Raw genomic sequence first — 15,293 nt, forward strand, 5'->3', positions numbered from 1 at the left:
ACTCCTAAAATAATTCAGTAAAGAGCATTGATTCATACTGCAAAAGAATCCTTAGCTTTGCAAAAAGGATTTACCACAGACTTCATTCATTCCTTCATTCAACATGTATCTACTTGTACTCACTATGTGCCATCATCCAGACTAGGCCTTATTTTCCCCTTTCCATTTGGGCCTTCATCATCCCTTTCAGCCATGGCACTTTATCATCATGGGTCCCCAACGGGTCTCTCTCTTATTCACTCATTCACCCATTCACTCATCCATCCGTTCATTCATTCCCTACCCGCATCTTCCATGCCTAGTCTTTCTCTTGTCGCCACTCACCTCCACCACATACCAGTCAAAGCAGGTATTTTCATCTGGTTGATGTCAATCCTTTTATTTGTAGACACTTGTACCTGTTCTTACAAAATGTGTACTGTTTTGCATGCACAGACCTTTTTTATTCATGTCTGTGGTGTTGTATTGTAAGCGTTCACACTGTTCCTGAGTTTGTCATTCAGCACTATGTTTAAGGGCCATCCACACTGCCGTGTAGACATTCCATCTGTCTCTTCGGATGTCTTCAAAGGAGCCCCTGGAATGCAAACACGGTGTTTTACTTAACCAGATTGTCTCTAACTTCTCCTTCCACAATCAAAGCATCGATGAATATTTTGATGCATCCTTTTACAGATATGCATGCTTTTGTGGGTTATATGCCCAGAGGTAGAATTACTATGTATGCATATATTTAAGCTGACAAAATACAACCAAATTGCTCTCCAGGACTCCCACCAGCTTCACAGATTTCCATTTCACCACCAAACTTGGCACCATCCAGCTTCCCAATTTTTGCTGACCAAATAGATGTAGTGATAGCTCATTGTGGTTTTGTTCTACATTACTAATACTAATACATAGTAATACATACTCTTCATATGCTTGTTAACCTTCTGGATTTCTTCCTCTAAAATAACTCTTTATTCCTTTGCCAATTTCTCCAGTGAGGTCGCTGTCATTTTCTTGTGGACTAGGAGTTCTTTGTATATTCTACATGTAAAATTCTAGATATTATCAGTTTTACTCAATATAAATTTCTTCTCCTAATCTGGCATCTGTTAACTTTATTCGTGGTATCCTTTTTTTTTTAATAGAAATATCCAATTTATATACATGGACCTGTCTTTAAACTCCATTGTATTTCATTGGTCTCATTGTCTGTTCTTGTACCAACACTTGAAAGTTTTCACTATTATTTATTATAGCACATCTTAAAATTTTAGAACAAGTTTATCAAGTTCCTCCAAAAAAATACAACTGGAATTTTTCTGTTTTTTCATTGAATTTATAGATTGCCTTAAGGAGGACTGATATCATTATAAGATTAATTTGGCCCAGCTGAGCAGGGGGTAGCTCTCCATCTATTGAAATCATATTCCATATTCTTTATTATTATAATTTTAAAATTTTCTCCGTGGAAGTCTGGTGTATTCCTAGATAAGTTTATTCTCATTTGCTTTATAGTTCCTGTTGACATTGTGAATGGCATCTTACTTTCTATTGTACTTTTGAGTTGGTTATTGATGTTGTTGAAACATTCTAATAATATTTGTGAGTTTATCTTACTTCTAACAACCTGGCTAAACTCTTTTACTGGTTCTAACAGTTTGTCTCTTGATTATGATGGTCTTTCTAGATAGATGATCATCTCTTCAGCTGACAATAGCAGTTTTCTCTTTTCCCTTCCAATCCTTACATCTCTTTTTTTTTAATTAAAGATTTTATTTATTTATTTATTTATTTATTTATTTATTTATTTGAGAGAGAGAGAGCACAAGCAGGGGGAACAGCAGAGGGAGAGGGAGAACAGACTCCCTGCCAAGTGTGGAGCCCAGTGCGGGCTCAATCCCAGGACCCCAGGATCATGACCTGAGCCAAAGGCAGACACTCAACCAACTGAGCCACTCAGGTGCCCCCAATCCTTACATCTCTTATTCCTTTCCTTATAGGTTTAGTGAGTACCATCCTAAACAGCAATGGTGATTGTGGTTATTCTTGTCTTGTCTTGAGTATGATGAAGATAAATTCCTAAAATTTAAAAAGAAATTATGAAAGATCTAAGATGGAAAGAGTGACAGTCAAACTCTAGGGGTCATGAAAAATTAACACCTAGACACATTATAATGAAGTTTAAAAACAACTCATACAAAGAGGAAAACCTAAAACCCTATGGAGAAAAAAAGTATATTAACAGCTGAGGAACAGGAATCATATTAATAGTATTCTTCTCAATAGCAAAACTAGATGCAAACGAACAACGAAGAAATATTTTTAAAGTATCAACGAAAAGAGCATTGAACCTATAATTTTAAATCCAGCCAAACTATCATTTAAATATGGTAGCATAACAAAAACATCCTCAGATAGACAAGGCCTCACATTAAAATTGCTCTTTGAGGAAGCACGCAAATAAAAAGGGCAACTGGGAGAATTTAAAAAAATACAGGAGCAAAAGGTGATCAGATCCATGGGTAAGGTTTATGATAGGAATTTTCTTTAAGCTGAAAAAAAAGAGAAAATACATCCCAAACCACCCAAAACAAAATATCTAGAAAATATCATCATGATTGCTCAAGTGCAAGGGACACCATTCACTTTATATTCTAATTTGCAGAGGCATGTAATGTGTGGCCCTGGAGGAGATCAAAGAGAAATTAAAATGTGCTAATGTTTTTGTTTTACAAAAGGGAAAATACAGGTATTGACAAATTTAAGAAATCGACAGGGGAAAATATAAACCTAAGTATGGATCAGAAGTAAGGGGTGATGGCCACTTTTGTTCCTACTATAAGAATAGATATAGAATGTTGCATTTTTAAACCAGCTGAAGAAAACTGGATCTTTCTATGGAAAACAGGAAGGGGGTATTAAAAAAAAAATACAGTGAATGGAAAGTAGAAATAGGGTAATAGGATAAGTTCTAATAGCACAGTAATTATAATAAATATAAAAATATAAAAAACATTAAACTCACCAATTAAAAGACAGATTCCTGGATTGAATTTAAATTCTAAAAACAAAAACAAAAACAACACTATGTTGTCTCTCAGAAAGAATCAAAACAAAAAGTCACAAGTAGTTCGAAAATAAAAGGCTGATATAATTCTTGATTTTGAAACTAGATAAGGTCAACACAAGAAAAGACTACAGACCCATTTAATTTGTGAACAGAGATTCAAAAATCCCAAATAAAATTTTGCTTTGCTGATACATGATGGTGATACAGTAATAATAATACAACAACACACCATGATAAAGTAGCACTTATCCCAGGAAAACAAGGATGATTTATTCTCAGAAATTTTATCAGTGTAATTCACCACATTAATAAACTCTAGGAGAAAAATTCTGGAATTACCCCACTCAATGTCTGAACACTTGATAAAGCCCAGCATCTAAATGTAATTTTTAAAAAACAGTAGTAACTCTTACAGGATTAGGACTAGAAGAGAACTTTCTTAGCTTGGTAAAATTTATATACTAAATCATCTAGGATGATGTACATAATGGAGCAATTATAGGTAGATTCTCTTTAAGAACAAGCTCTCTGGGGCGCCTGGGCGGCTTCAGGCAGTTAACTGTCTGACTCTTGGTTTTGGCTCGGGTCATGATCTCAGGGTCCTGAGATGGAGCCCCATGTGGAGCCCCTGGCAGGCTCCACGCTGAGCGTGGAGCCTGCTTAAGATTCTCTCTCTTTCTCCCTCTTCTCCTCCGCACCCTCCCCCAAAAAAGTTTTCCTATTACATGTATGTGGTTAATTTCCAAACATTTCTGCACACAATTTTTTTAAAAAACACATGTTCAACACAAAAAATAAAACATACAGATTACATCAAGTAACTACACCGAGAACTGTTCTAGGCTTCAGGGATACAGCAATGAACGAAACAGAGAAATTGCCAGCATCATATAGCCAGATACTTGGTGTTGCGTAGACAGAAAAAGCCATATGACCTTCCAATGAAAGTTTTATCATCAATGCAAATATAGACAGACTAGAGCATAGAAAAAATTGATGGCCTACAGGTTGACCAACCCCTAGACTATGAAGATTTTCTGTGGCCCAGAAAATCGGAGCAATCTGTAAAGTCATATCTAGAGAAAGATATCCTGACCTTAGGGGTGGAGTTGGAGAGGAGGGGGTGCTCAGTGATTTTAAAGTGGAGGAGGTCCTATGTGCATATATACATTTTCCTTGGGAGACAATCTGTAGAGCTCATGAGAATTCCAAGGTTAGGAATCACCATATTTCAGAGAAATACTATGATATCAAAGTTTTAAATACAGGAAGGGTACATTGCCTAAGTCCAGCTAAAACAAGAATGAGCCCCCAAGTGAAATGGGTAATCCGTGGGTATAGCAGTATCAAACTTCATTTCTGCCTACAGGCAATTCCTTTATACACCAAGTCAGCTAAGCCCATTTCTCATTTCTCCTGCAAACAAGTATCATTTCATTCTTCCACAGAATTTGCCTCTGGCCAAGACAGCGGAGCATGGTGAAGAGATTATGTAAGTAGAGTCAGAAAGCCTGGCTTTCTGACTGGTGGAATCTAGCTGAGCTGCTACCGGGGTGGCCTTGGGTAAGTTGTTTCAACTCTCCTAGCTCCAGTGTTCTCCTCTTCCAAATCAAGATAATAGTAACAGTCATAATAAGGATAATAATTGTCGTTATTGCAATGATGAAATGCAATAGCCTAGTGTAAAGTCCTCTACGTTCTCTAATTTTCACTGTTTCGTTCTGACCAAGAGACTACATAACTGAATTCCCTTTCATGGTTTTGTTCTCAATGTTCAGGCACACCAGGGACACTTCAAGCTTCAACAATTTGTACTTTTCCAAGATAAGAGCAGTTTCTGCTACCTCTGCCAAAGAAGCAGTGGGATTCAGACCACATCTGTCTGAACCCCAATTGACAAATATGGCTGACAGGTGCATGGCAGGTTCTTATCTGGGAGTAGCATTAATAGTTGGGATTTCCAGCTTTATTATGCCTTAAATAATTAGATGTTATGACTAGGTACAATTAAAAAGGAAATCACATTCATTCTGATCAAATAGAGACTGCACAGACCCAAGGCAAAGTGGCCTGGATGGGTGCCAGTATTCAGAAGCTAGGGCTTTACTGTATGTAGCAGCCTGGTGTTCATGACAAACTAGAGGGTGGCCAGCTCTTTTTATGGCTCTCCTGAATGCCCCCTGATACTAAACAGATGGCCCCCGGTCATACTGACAACGTCTCTTCGACACAAGAAGCTGGCAAGTGTCCATGCCCCCATTTTGCAGATGAGAAAACCAAGGACCAGGTGGCTTTAATTATTAGCTATGGCTCAAGACTGCCATAAATAATCCTGGAAGGTAGTCAACAAAACTTAGTGGTTATTACCTTTGATTTGCTTGTTACCCTGGAGCTTTAAAAAACAGCCTTTGCAAAAGAGAAAGTCTCTAGGCTATTCTACCCACATGTGGTCCTTTCAAGGCAAAGGGACTTTTTTTTTTTCATGCTTTACCATTACTTGGCACCACACACTGAGTAATAGGTTTAATTTGAGAGTTTCACCTCCTTGTCAACAGTACCTTCCCCCACAGTCTGCACATTTGATGGCCACCTTTGAGAAACGGCTTCAATTATCCTTCTACAAATGCTTTTTGAGCACTAAATCTATACTGGGAATTATGTGAGACATTAAGAATTCCATATGAGGAAGACACAGCCCCTGTGCCCAAGCAATTATCACTGATATGAAAAAACAGATTTTTTAAATGAAAAGTCCTAACAAGAATTCCTAAAGAGTGGTTTCCATCCAAATTATGTAGAAAAATTATTATAGAGAAATATCCTTGGACCCCGCCCTCAGAAAACTTGACTCAGTAGGTCAGGGAGTGGTCCATGATTCTATCGGCTATTTTTTTTATTAAAAAAAAAATCAGGAATTCAAGTGACATTACTTTGAGATTTAGGAAACACTAAGGCAATCAAAAACTAGTCCTTCCTGAGGTTCAGGATCCCCCACCAGCAGCCTCTGCCCTCACTCCCCTGTCCAGGCACAGCCTCACATGACTGACCCCATTCCAGGGAGGATTTTCATTGGCTGGATTTCACACATGTGCCTGCCCGGGGCGGCTGTTTCTTCTGGTTGGTGACCTCCTTGATCATCGGCACCTCAAGGTACTCCAAGAGTATCCCATGAGTCACCTTCTCCCTTCACCCTCCTGGGCCCAAACCCAAGCATCTCCCACTTGAGTGTGATGAGAGAAAACAGTCTTGTCAACTTCCAGATCTCTTTTACCATTAAGTGTGCTCTTGGCTGTAGGCTTTATTAAAGATGCTGTTTACCAGATTATGGAAGTTCCCCTCTGTGCTGCTATAGTGAGGATGTACCTGATGGTAGGATGTTGTGTTGTGTCCTATCCTTCTCGTGCATCTACTGAGACAATCACACTGTTTTTCTTAATCTGTTAATATGAATCACATTCATCATTAGAATTTAAAAAAACTAGTCCTTCCTTTTTTCTCAAGATCTCTTTTCCTATCTGTCCTCTTTCAAACTCGTATTCATTGGAATGCCCCTAGAAAGCCCTGATTAAGAAGAAAAACAAAAATCTCCAGCTCAAGTGTAGCGTGGAAGATCCTTTGTCTAGGGAAGCCCATAACCATTGTTTCCCACGCACAGAGAGGAACTTGGCACCACAAATGCTGTGGAACCGGAGACAATCCCTTTCCTTTAGGCACCCACCAAGGAATAGTGATCAGGTGGCCCTGTGACCCGACCCCCACTCGGTATGCCCAAGACTCCGACCAGTCTCACTGTTTTTCTCTGCAGTGTTGAAAGGCTCCCAAGTGACCAGAGCCCCCCAGACAAAAGACATTAGGGATGTCTGAGCTAATGGCTCAAAGGAGTAAAGGGAAGGGAGTTTGTCCAATGATCTTTCCTTATAAAGTACAACCAAAAAATCTCCTCCAGTTCCTCTTCCTGCAACACCAAGCCCTCTGGTGACTCAGGATTTTTACCAGGTGTCTTTCATGATTTGTGCCCAAACGCTATGGAAATCGGAACTACAATAAAGCTAAGGTCTGTTTCCTTGTGAATCAAAGGTTTTGTTACTACAAAAAGGAAAAGGCTGCAGCATGCCACGACAAGTCTATTTGCATGTGCGCCATGCTCCTGGGCAACTGTCGGTCATGGGGGAGCTGTCAGGCAGGCAGCTGTAGTCTGGTGGGAGAGAAACCTGAATGAATGAATGAATGAATGAATGAAGAGATGGAGAAGTTGAAAAGGAGATAGAAATGTAAGTGGAGAAAGAAGAGAAACAGGAAAAGGGTAAGAAAGAGAGAAAGACAACTCAAAATTTTAGACATCTTAAAGGTCCAAGAGGGAAAAAAAAAATCTGCCTTCAAAGACAGAGCTGTTATTCAATCAAGCAGTAACTGTGCGAGGTACATGTGGCCACAGTACCACCAGGGAGAGACTAGTGAACCAAGTAAGCTAAGCATGTGCTCAGTGAACCCAGAGACAAAATCAGACACTGACAGTCAACACCTACACGTCATTGTCGCCGGTCCAGGCCATCATTTAGCCACCAAAGTGCACAATGCCCAGCACATAATAAAAGTCTTTAAGTGGTGGCCATTATTGTTATTATTTTTAATATGAAATATTTTAACTAATATGAACGCTTTTGACGCAAGCCCAATATCTCTGCCATTACCTGTCAGAGCAAATACAGAAAACAAAAATACAAACAGGGTTAGAAATGTAACAGGCACACAATAAATATAAATTGATTGGCATGAGTATATTTTTAAAAAATCTCCCTTAGTTAATATATTCCACAAATAGACACAGTCACACCATAAAACAATAAATAACATCAAAGTGAGGGGAGAGGGGTAGAGATCAAATGTACCTCCCAGTTGTAAAATCAATGATAGCCAAGATTTCTGGACATTTACTATATGCCAAGAACTGTTCTAAATACTCTGCACGTATTATTTCATTTAATCCTATAACAATGCTTTGAAGTATCAGCCTCATTTTACAGATGAAAAGACAGAGAGATTGAGGTTAGGAAACTTAGCTAAAACACACAACTCCTAAGAAGAGCCTGAGATCCCACCTGGGCACTTGGATTCCACAGCTCTTTTTTTTTTTTTTTTTACTTGAGATATAATTGACATACCAATTTCCGGTGTACAACACAATGATTTGATGTAAGTATCTACTGCAAAAACGATCAGTACATTGTCTCATGAACATCCACCTCCACATAGAGTTATACATTTTTTCTTGTGATGAGAACAGCTCTTATCAACCCTGTAACACCACCTCCCCACAAGAGAGTTAAGTTTCAAACAACCAATCATTCATCTATCTAATCATTCAGCAAATACTTGTTGACTGTCATTCTACTGTTATCCAGGCTGTATTTAGCACTGAGGATATAGTAGTGAACAAAGAAAGTCCCTGACTTCACAGAACTTGCATTCTGGTGGGGGTTGGGGGTGGGGTGGAGAAGAGACAACCAGCACAAATATCCTCACACCAGAACAAGGAAAACAGTGGGTCAGAAAGCATCTCCCCAAATAAACATATTTCCACAGAAATATGCACATCAGAAAAGCATTAAAAAAAAAAAACAGCTAAAGGATACAGATAAAAACCATCAATGACATTAAATCCAGATATTCGACACTCAACAAATTCAACAAATGTCAACTGAGCACCAACCACTGCCCTCTCAATGGCAAAGGAAAGACTGAGTTCAAGAAGGCCCGGGCTCAGCCAGTTAGCAGAAGGTGGGGCAAGGGCTCCGGTGGGCTTTCCACTCTGCCACAGATGCCCAGAGGAGTTTTACCGGGGGATGGATGCTGAGCCTAGAAGCCAGAAGTCTAATCAGACCCAAGTATCCTTGCCTTCCCTCTTTCTTCAAAGGCTGCCAGTCCCACTTGCTCAGCCGAAGGTGCCACTCAGACCACTTATATCTCTGCAACAAGGTGACCATTTTGCACCAGGGAGGTGGACTTCATAGGCAGGTGCACAGACTCTAGAGCAAGTTACAGACAGATTGCTAAGCAGTCCCAGAGCCACCTCAGCTTGAGTGTGGATGGCCCAACGTGTTGATGGCCCCAAGCTCTGGAAGGCAAAAACTATGCCAAACCACCTCTTCTGGTACAAGAAGAGTAGGTTCCTTAAGGAAGCATCGTCTTGGGTTTCTTTTGTATACAGAAAACTTGACACAATGCCAGTTGTAGAGTATGCACTCAGCAAAGTTTCATGGATGAGCTGATCACTGGCCATTTATCCTTTTTCAGAGCGTGTGACAACCACGTAGACAGCAGCAGCAGCGGCCCCTGACATTGAAGAGCAACCTCCCCAGCCCATCAAGGCCAACTGCAGTCACCAAGCACCAGGAACTTTATTCAGGCTGGTCCCTGCAGGGTACAATGGCTTACAATAGACTCAAACTGGTGCTGCTGACGGTGTTGAGTCTTGAGTTTTGAGCCAACACATCCGCCAACCTTGGGCAAGTTATCTTCTCTGGGCACACAGATTTTAAAATTTTTGTAAGGATTAGATTAGTTAATATGTGCAAAACAGTGCAAGTGCCTGGCAAATAGGAAGCATCTAAAAGGGTTGGCTGCGACTATTCCAATACTGTGGCTGGGCTGTGCCCAGTCCACCGGTACTGCCTGCACCACAGAGGGGCATGAGGACATGGAACAGAGTGACGGCAGGTGGCACAATACAGCCACCTGGAGTCATAAACATCCATACCAATGAGTGCAAAGATTGCTAGAAGCACAGAGAGATCACTGTGGGCTGATCCTACATAGATGCCCCCGAAGCCTCCTCCAAGTCCACCATGGTCAGGGGGCTCCCTGTTATTCCTCTGGAATAATTGAGGAGCCAGGCTACTGAATCAGTTTATAAATGATGGTGAGTCACGTAATGTAATCTAGATAACCCTCTGCTCTCACCTGTCAGAGAATGGGATGCCAGTGTGGCCTGATTAGATCAGCCAGAGCAAATAGCTGGCATCAAACATTTGAACACCTGCCCCTGTCCAGCCCTCCAAATGCCCCCAGGCAGCATTGGCTCTCAGTCCCCGTGAGAAGTACATGCTGAAACCAGACGTTAGCGGAGTGTGGGTCCCCGGGATGCTGGCCATCCAGAGGACAGTGTATTTGGAGATCTACTTTAGTTCTAAATTTCAGATGCACCACCTGAGCCCCAAGAGAATTTCCTCATGAGCCACGCCCATCTTCAGGGGACCACTGGGCAGAGGTTGCAGAAAGAATCTGTGGGGGTTGGCTCCCAAATTACAAACGTAAGAACAGTGTCCAAGGTGCAGCATGGGAAGGAAATGCTCTTGGAGGGAGGGAGAGTGAGGGACCAAGTGACGTGGCCCACACCCCAAGACCTGCCTCACACTGCAACTCTGTCCTCCCAGGAGCTCTGGCATTCCACAAAACCTCCCCCCAAGCTTAAATCAAACACCCCCTCCCCCTTGACTCAGCTCAGTCAAAACAGGCTGATACCGTCCAGAGGACTCCACAACAAAAAGCAGTTAAGAATTTGATCCCTGGAATTCGATAGGTCTCGGTTCAAATTCTGGTTCTGCCACTTAAAACTGTAATCTTAAGCAGATCACTTAACACTCTATGCCTCCATTTCCTTGTCTGTAAAACACAGATAATAATTCCTTACCAGGCTACTGTGAGGATCAAATCAAAGACCGCGTGAAAAGGAGCACCACGGTGCTGGCCATAGTCTATGCCCAGTGAAGGTTGGCCATTCTATTACTAAGCGCTGCCCAAGAGGGAGACTACAGCAGGAAGGAGCCCAGAGAACACCAGGCTTGGCAAAGGAGCCAAGCCAACCAAGTCCACCTTCCCGAATTCGCCACAACCAGCTCATTCCAATGGCCCGCGGGTCCTGCCTTTTCCATACGTGATGTTCAAATGGATGCCATTGTGTGGCTCATCTCTACAGCTGCCTCACTTCTGTTTATCGCCCACATGGGCCCACCCTGACTGCCTCCTCAGATGCTCGTGCCCAGCCCAGGCCTGGTCCGAGAAGCAGGCCTCCACCCCACGTGAATGACACCAGGAACGGTGTCTCCTTGTGATACAATTACTCCCACTCACCAGGAAGAGTTATGCCTGTGTTGGCCCAATAGTCTTAACGCAGAGGGAGAGACCCAGCACACTCATAAAATCATTCGTTCCACAGATGTTGATGAGAGCCTAGGAGGTGTCCTACCCCCGTAACACCCTTCTCTCTTAGAAGCTGTTGCCTTTAGATCTGTTTCCCTGCTCAGGGAACGCCTCCCAGACGGCGAGGCCAGGAGGTGGCTGCAGGAGAAGGCTGAGCGACCTGAACACAATGGGGCATCCTTCCCGGAGCAGTGGCAGGGATGGGCACAGCGGCAGTCCTCAAGCAGGACCAGGAGGTAAGGAATCTGCCCGGCCAGGTGGGCTGGGGCAGGCTTCCTCAAGGTGCCCGGGGCTCTGCTGCAGGTGCCGTCAGGAGATGTGCCAGGGAGGCTGGCTCAGGGTCCCCTGTGGCTTCCTGCCTGGACAAACACACCTCCTCCGCAGCCCCGGCAGACTGTCCCCTCCGCCGAGCCCCTCCAGGCAGCACTCACACTGGCCCATTGTTCTTCCTGCTGGCAGCTCTCTGGCTCTTGTTTCCCATCCCTGCCCCCCCCCCCGACGACCCCAGCAGACCCTCGGCTGGTCCGTACACGCCGAGCAGATTCTGGGGCTCAGTGCTTCCACCCTCGTGCATCTCACAGAGTTGGGGTGCTCAACAAAGTACCTTTCCTATTTTGAGGACATTCCTTCAAGTAGGGACCAAAATAGAATGTTGCGGAAAGGCCAGTCAATGGACAAAGATTTTCAAATGATCTCTGTCATCAGGATCCTTTTCTATTTCAACTCAATTATTAAGCAGATCTCCAAAATATGAAACAGGTAGAGGAGGACTAACTCTAAGCATAGTGAGGTCCAGAGGCTGTCTTTGGGGTCTCCCACTCTTTTGGCTCCCCTGGCCCTCAGTCAGGAAGCCCAAAAGCATCTCCAAAGAGCGCACATGATTGGGAATGTTCTGCCCCGTGACCCTCCGCCTGGGACTCACCTCACAGACTGATATCTTCTGGCCAGACCTTGAGATGCATTCCCTACACCGCCCTCCATTTCACCCGGGTGTCTCCCAGTGGCCCCCGGTCCTCTCTCAGTCTGGCCTGCTGGGTCCTCTGCTGCTGCAGGGCCAGTTCCAGGCCCTCTACCTTTCCATCTCCTCCCTACCTCCCACCCAGGTTGGTGGCGGGTGGCCCTCAAGTGACAACTTGTACCTGGGGCTTGAGGGCAACTCAGAGCCAAATCGACCCTTTGGTACAATGGAACTCAGTATGAGAGCAGATTGTCTCAGCACTAAGGGGCAAAGAGCTGGGGTTCCCAGTGGGTATGACTTTAGAAATGTCTCCTTCTGTGACAGGTAACTTCTGAACTATCTTGGCACTAGGTAAGGTTCAGGAAAGCAGAGCACACTGGTCTCTGGGGTGGCCAGTTTGAGATACGGAAGGCGCACTGCACTCCCCCGCAGCAGGGCCGGGCCCCCAACTCCGCCTTCCCCACGCCTGTTCCTGGTTGACCCCACATGCCTTACAGATCCTGCTGCAGTTCCAACAGGGGTGGCCCAGAAGTGACCACTACTTAAGATGGGAACATTTATGACTCCCTTATACTCTGCCAAAAGCTTGTGTGCTTTTCTTTTATGTCTGAGGCCCAGTCGACTTTCCCTGAAAATCAAGACAAATTGAAATCCCAAATGTGGATCCAACCACAATGCCCACTGCTCACCCCATTCCCCCACCTCCCTCAGCTTGTCTATCTGCCCACTCCCAAGAGCCTTCTAAGCCTTATTCAAAGCCCTGGACCTACACCTTCCATGAAACTACTTCTACTGTTACTCCTTTTAGAGTGTTAATGATTCTATCCTCACTTTTTGATAATTAATAACACACAGCTTGAATTTTCATTGAACATTTAAATGGTTTTATTTCCATAATTCAACTGTTAGTTTCTTGTGGGCAAGGACCAAGGCTTCCTAGGATCCCCCATGGTGTCCAGCCCCGTGTTTTATATTGTGACTCGCAAGAGGCTAGCATTCAATTAGTATTTGTTGACTTACTCATGCCACTGACTAGGACCTCCGTTATGTCAAATGCATCTGGACTCTGAAGGTAGCTGCCATAGATATTTCATCCAAAGAACAAAACCCAGGCTGAGAAAGAAGACAAGAGGAAATACATTTTAATCTCGTAATTTCTTAGTTCATTTCATATTTTTCCTAAGCAAACAATCACAAGTTTAGTCCATACAATAGAGAGCTCCTAACTGTCTCCCAATACCACTGCTCCCCCCAGCCAATCCACTTTCCAAAGTGCAGCCAAGAGATTTATTTCTCATGCAAATCTATCATCTTCTTCCACTGCTTTAAATCCCTCTGTGGTTTCCAGTTGCCTTTAGGCCTTAGTCCAAATCCTTCCTCTGACTTCCTAGGCCCTTGGGAATCCGGACTTGCTGCCTGTCCAACCTCATCTTCCATCCCATGCCCTAAGCTCTCCGGGGCCCTGCATATTCAGCTCACTTAAAACTTCCACACCAGGCTCTCCTTTGAACCCCAGGCCTTCACACGAGTTCTTCCTCCTTCTAGAATGTTCTTCTCCCCACTCTTTTCTTCCCTCTCCTCCATCCCTTCACCTGGCTGATTCCTGTTCAACACTCATTGACGCAGAGAGGACTTACCTGAGCCCCAGATAGCAGTTCAGAGAAAGTACCAGATGTTCAGCTCCTTCTTGTGTCTCCTCTTCATTGGGGTCAGCTGCTTGTTTCCCCACCTAGATCTTGAGGTTAGGGACAGTGATCCTCCTGCTCATCATTCATCACCCCAGTTCCAAGAATAGTGCTAGTTGAATAGAATAATCAAAATGTCCCCACACTGCAGCCAAATGTTTAGGACATCTTCCCCACATACAATGCTGCAGGCCATGAAGACATTACCCTTCAAAGTGAGGGCTTTGGGATCATTGTTTTTGAGATTAAATTTATAATTAAAGAAATAATAACTTAGGGTGCAAAAGAGTTCCATGACCCCAAATTCAGTCCAATTCAGCTTACCAAATCAAATTACTTCCTTCCCCTACTACAACCTTATTCTCTGCCTCTGCCCTGTCCACCAGCCTCACTTGTGGTCTGTCGCTTGTAGGACATAAGAGGAAGGAAGGGGGGAGTCATGACCACCGACACAAATACCACCAGTTAATACCTTTACCCAGTATATTGTTGCCACTTTAAGTAAAGCTGGCCTTTCTCCTGGAGAAAAGCTTCCAACACAGCTGATGGTCTGCAAATCTGAGACAGCCTCAGTCAATGGACAGGGAACCTGAGATGGTTTTATATGTACACAGACAAGACAACAATTTATGGAACATGGTCTCAGGGGGAACTTGTGCCCTCCAACCATTTTTCCCCACTCCTGATTCAAATGTCCCAGTTAGACCTTAGTCCTTTTGCTCAAAGCAGTGGTTCTCAACCTTTACTATGAGTCAGAATCCCCAGATTTTCTGATTCAGGCCCCAAAATTTGCATTCCTAAGTCCCTAAGTGATGCTGATGATGCTGGTCCAGGGACCACATACGAAAAACCTCTGCTTAAACTAGGAATGGTTTCAGCCCTGGTTGTGCATGAGCATCACCTGCGGCGCTTTTTAACATTACTGAATTTGAGTGAGGACTGAACTTCTGTATTGCAAATGTGCCACAGTGATGCTGTTGCATGACTAAGGCTGAGAACCATGTATGTATTTATCTCCATTGAAAAGTAGTGGTCCTTCTAGAGACCCCGAATAGCCAGAGGAATATTGAAAAAGAAAAGTAAAGCTGGCGGCATCACAGTTCCGGACTTCCAGCTCTATTACAAAGCTGTCATCATCAAGACAGTATGGTACTGGCACAAAAACAGACGCATAGATCAATGGAACAGAATAGAGAGCCCAGAAATGGACCCTCCACTCTGTGGTCAACTTATCTTTGACAAAGCAGGAAAGAATGTCCAATGGCAAAAAGACAGTCTCTTCAACAAATCGTGTTGGGAATATTGGACAGCCACAAGCAAAAGAATGAAACTGGACCATTTCCTTACATCACACACAAAAATAGACTCCAAATGGTTGAAAGACCTAAAC

The 15,293-nt window shown here is 43.4% G+C and overlaps 1 long non-coding RNA gene across 3 annotated transcripts in view; it reads right to left on the bottom strand.

Annotated features, from left to right (window-relative positions):
* Window positions 1-376: 376 nt before the first annotated feature.
* Window positions 377-15,293, bottom strand: part of LOC112840615 (uncharacterized) — a 28,011-nt gene continuing 13,094 nt past the window's right edge. Inside the window, exons 2-6 of one of the 3 annotated variants that reach the window (XR_012381578.1) lie at window positions 13,856-13,978; window positions 13,239-13,331; window positions 6,425-6,498; window positions 3,017-3,052; window positions 1,968-2,070 (exon numbers count right to left, since the gene is read on the bottom strand). This is a non-coding gene — a long non-coding RNA (uncharacterized lncRNA). Of the gene's footprint in view, window positions 578-1,967; window positions 2,071-3,016; window positions 3,053-6,424; window positions 6,499-13,238; window positions 13,332-13,855; window positions 13,979-15,293 lie in introns of those variants that run through there. The other 2 variants (XR_012381576.1, XR_012381577.1) reach the window with 2 other exon arrangements.

This window comes from Callorhinus ursinus, unplaced genomic scaffold, assembly GCF_003265705.2.
Source record: "Callorhinus ursinus isolate GAN/ISIS: 27379988/994484 unplaced genomic scaffold, GSC_fseal_2.0 scaffold19, whole genome shotgun sequence".
Taxonomy (NCBI): domain Eukaryota; kingdom Metazoa; phylum Chordata; class Mammalia; order Carnivora; family Otariidae; genus Callorhinus; species Callorhinus ursinus.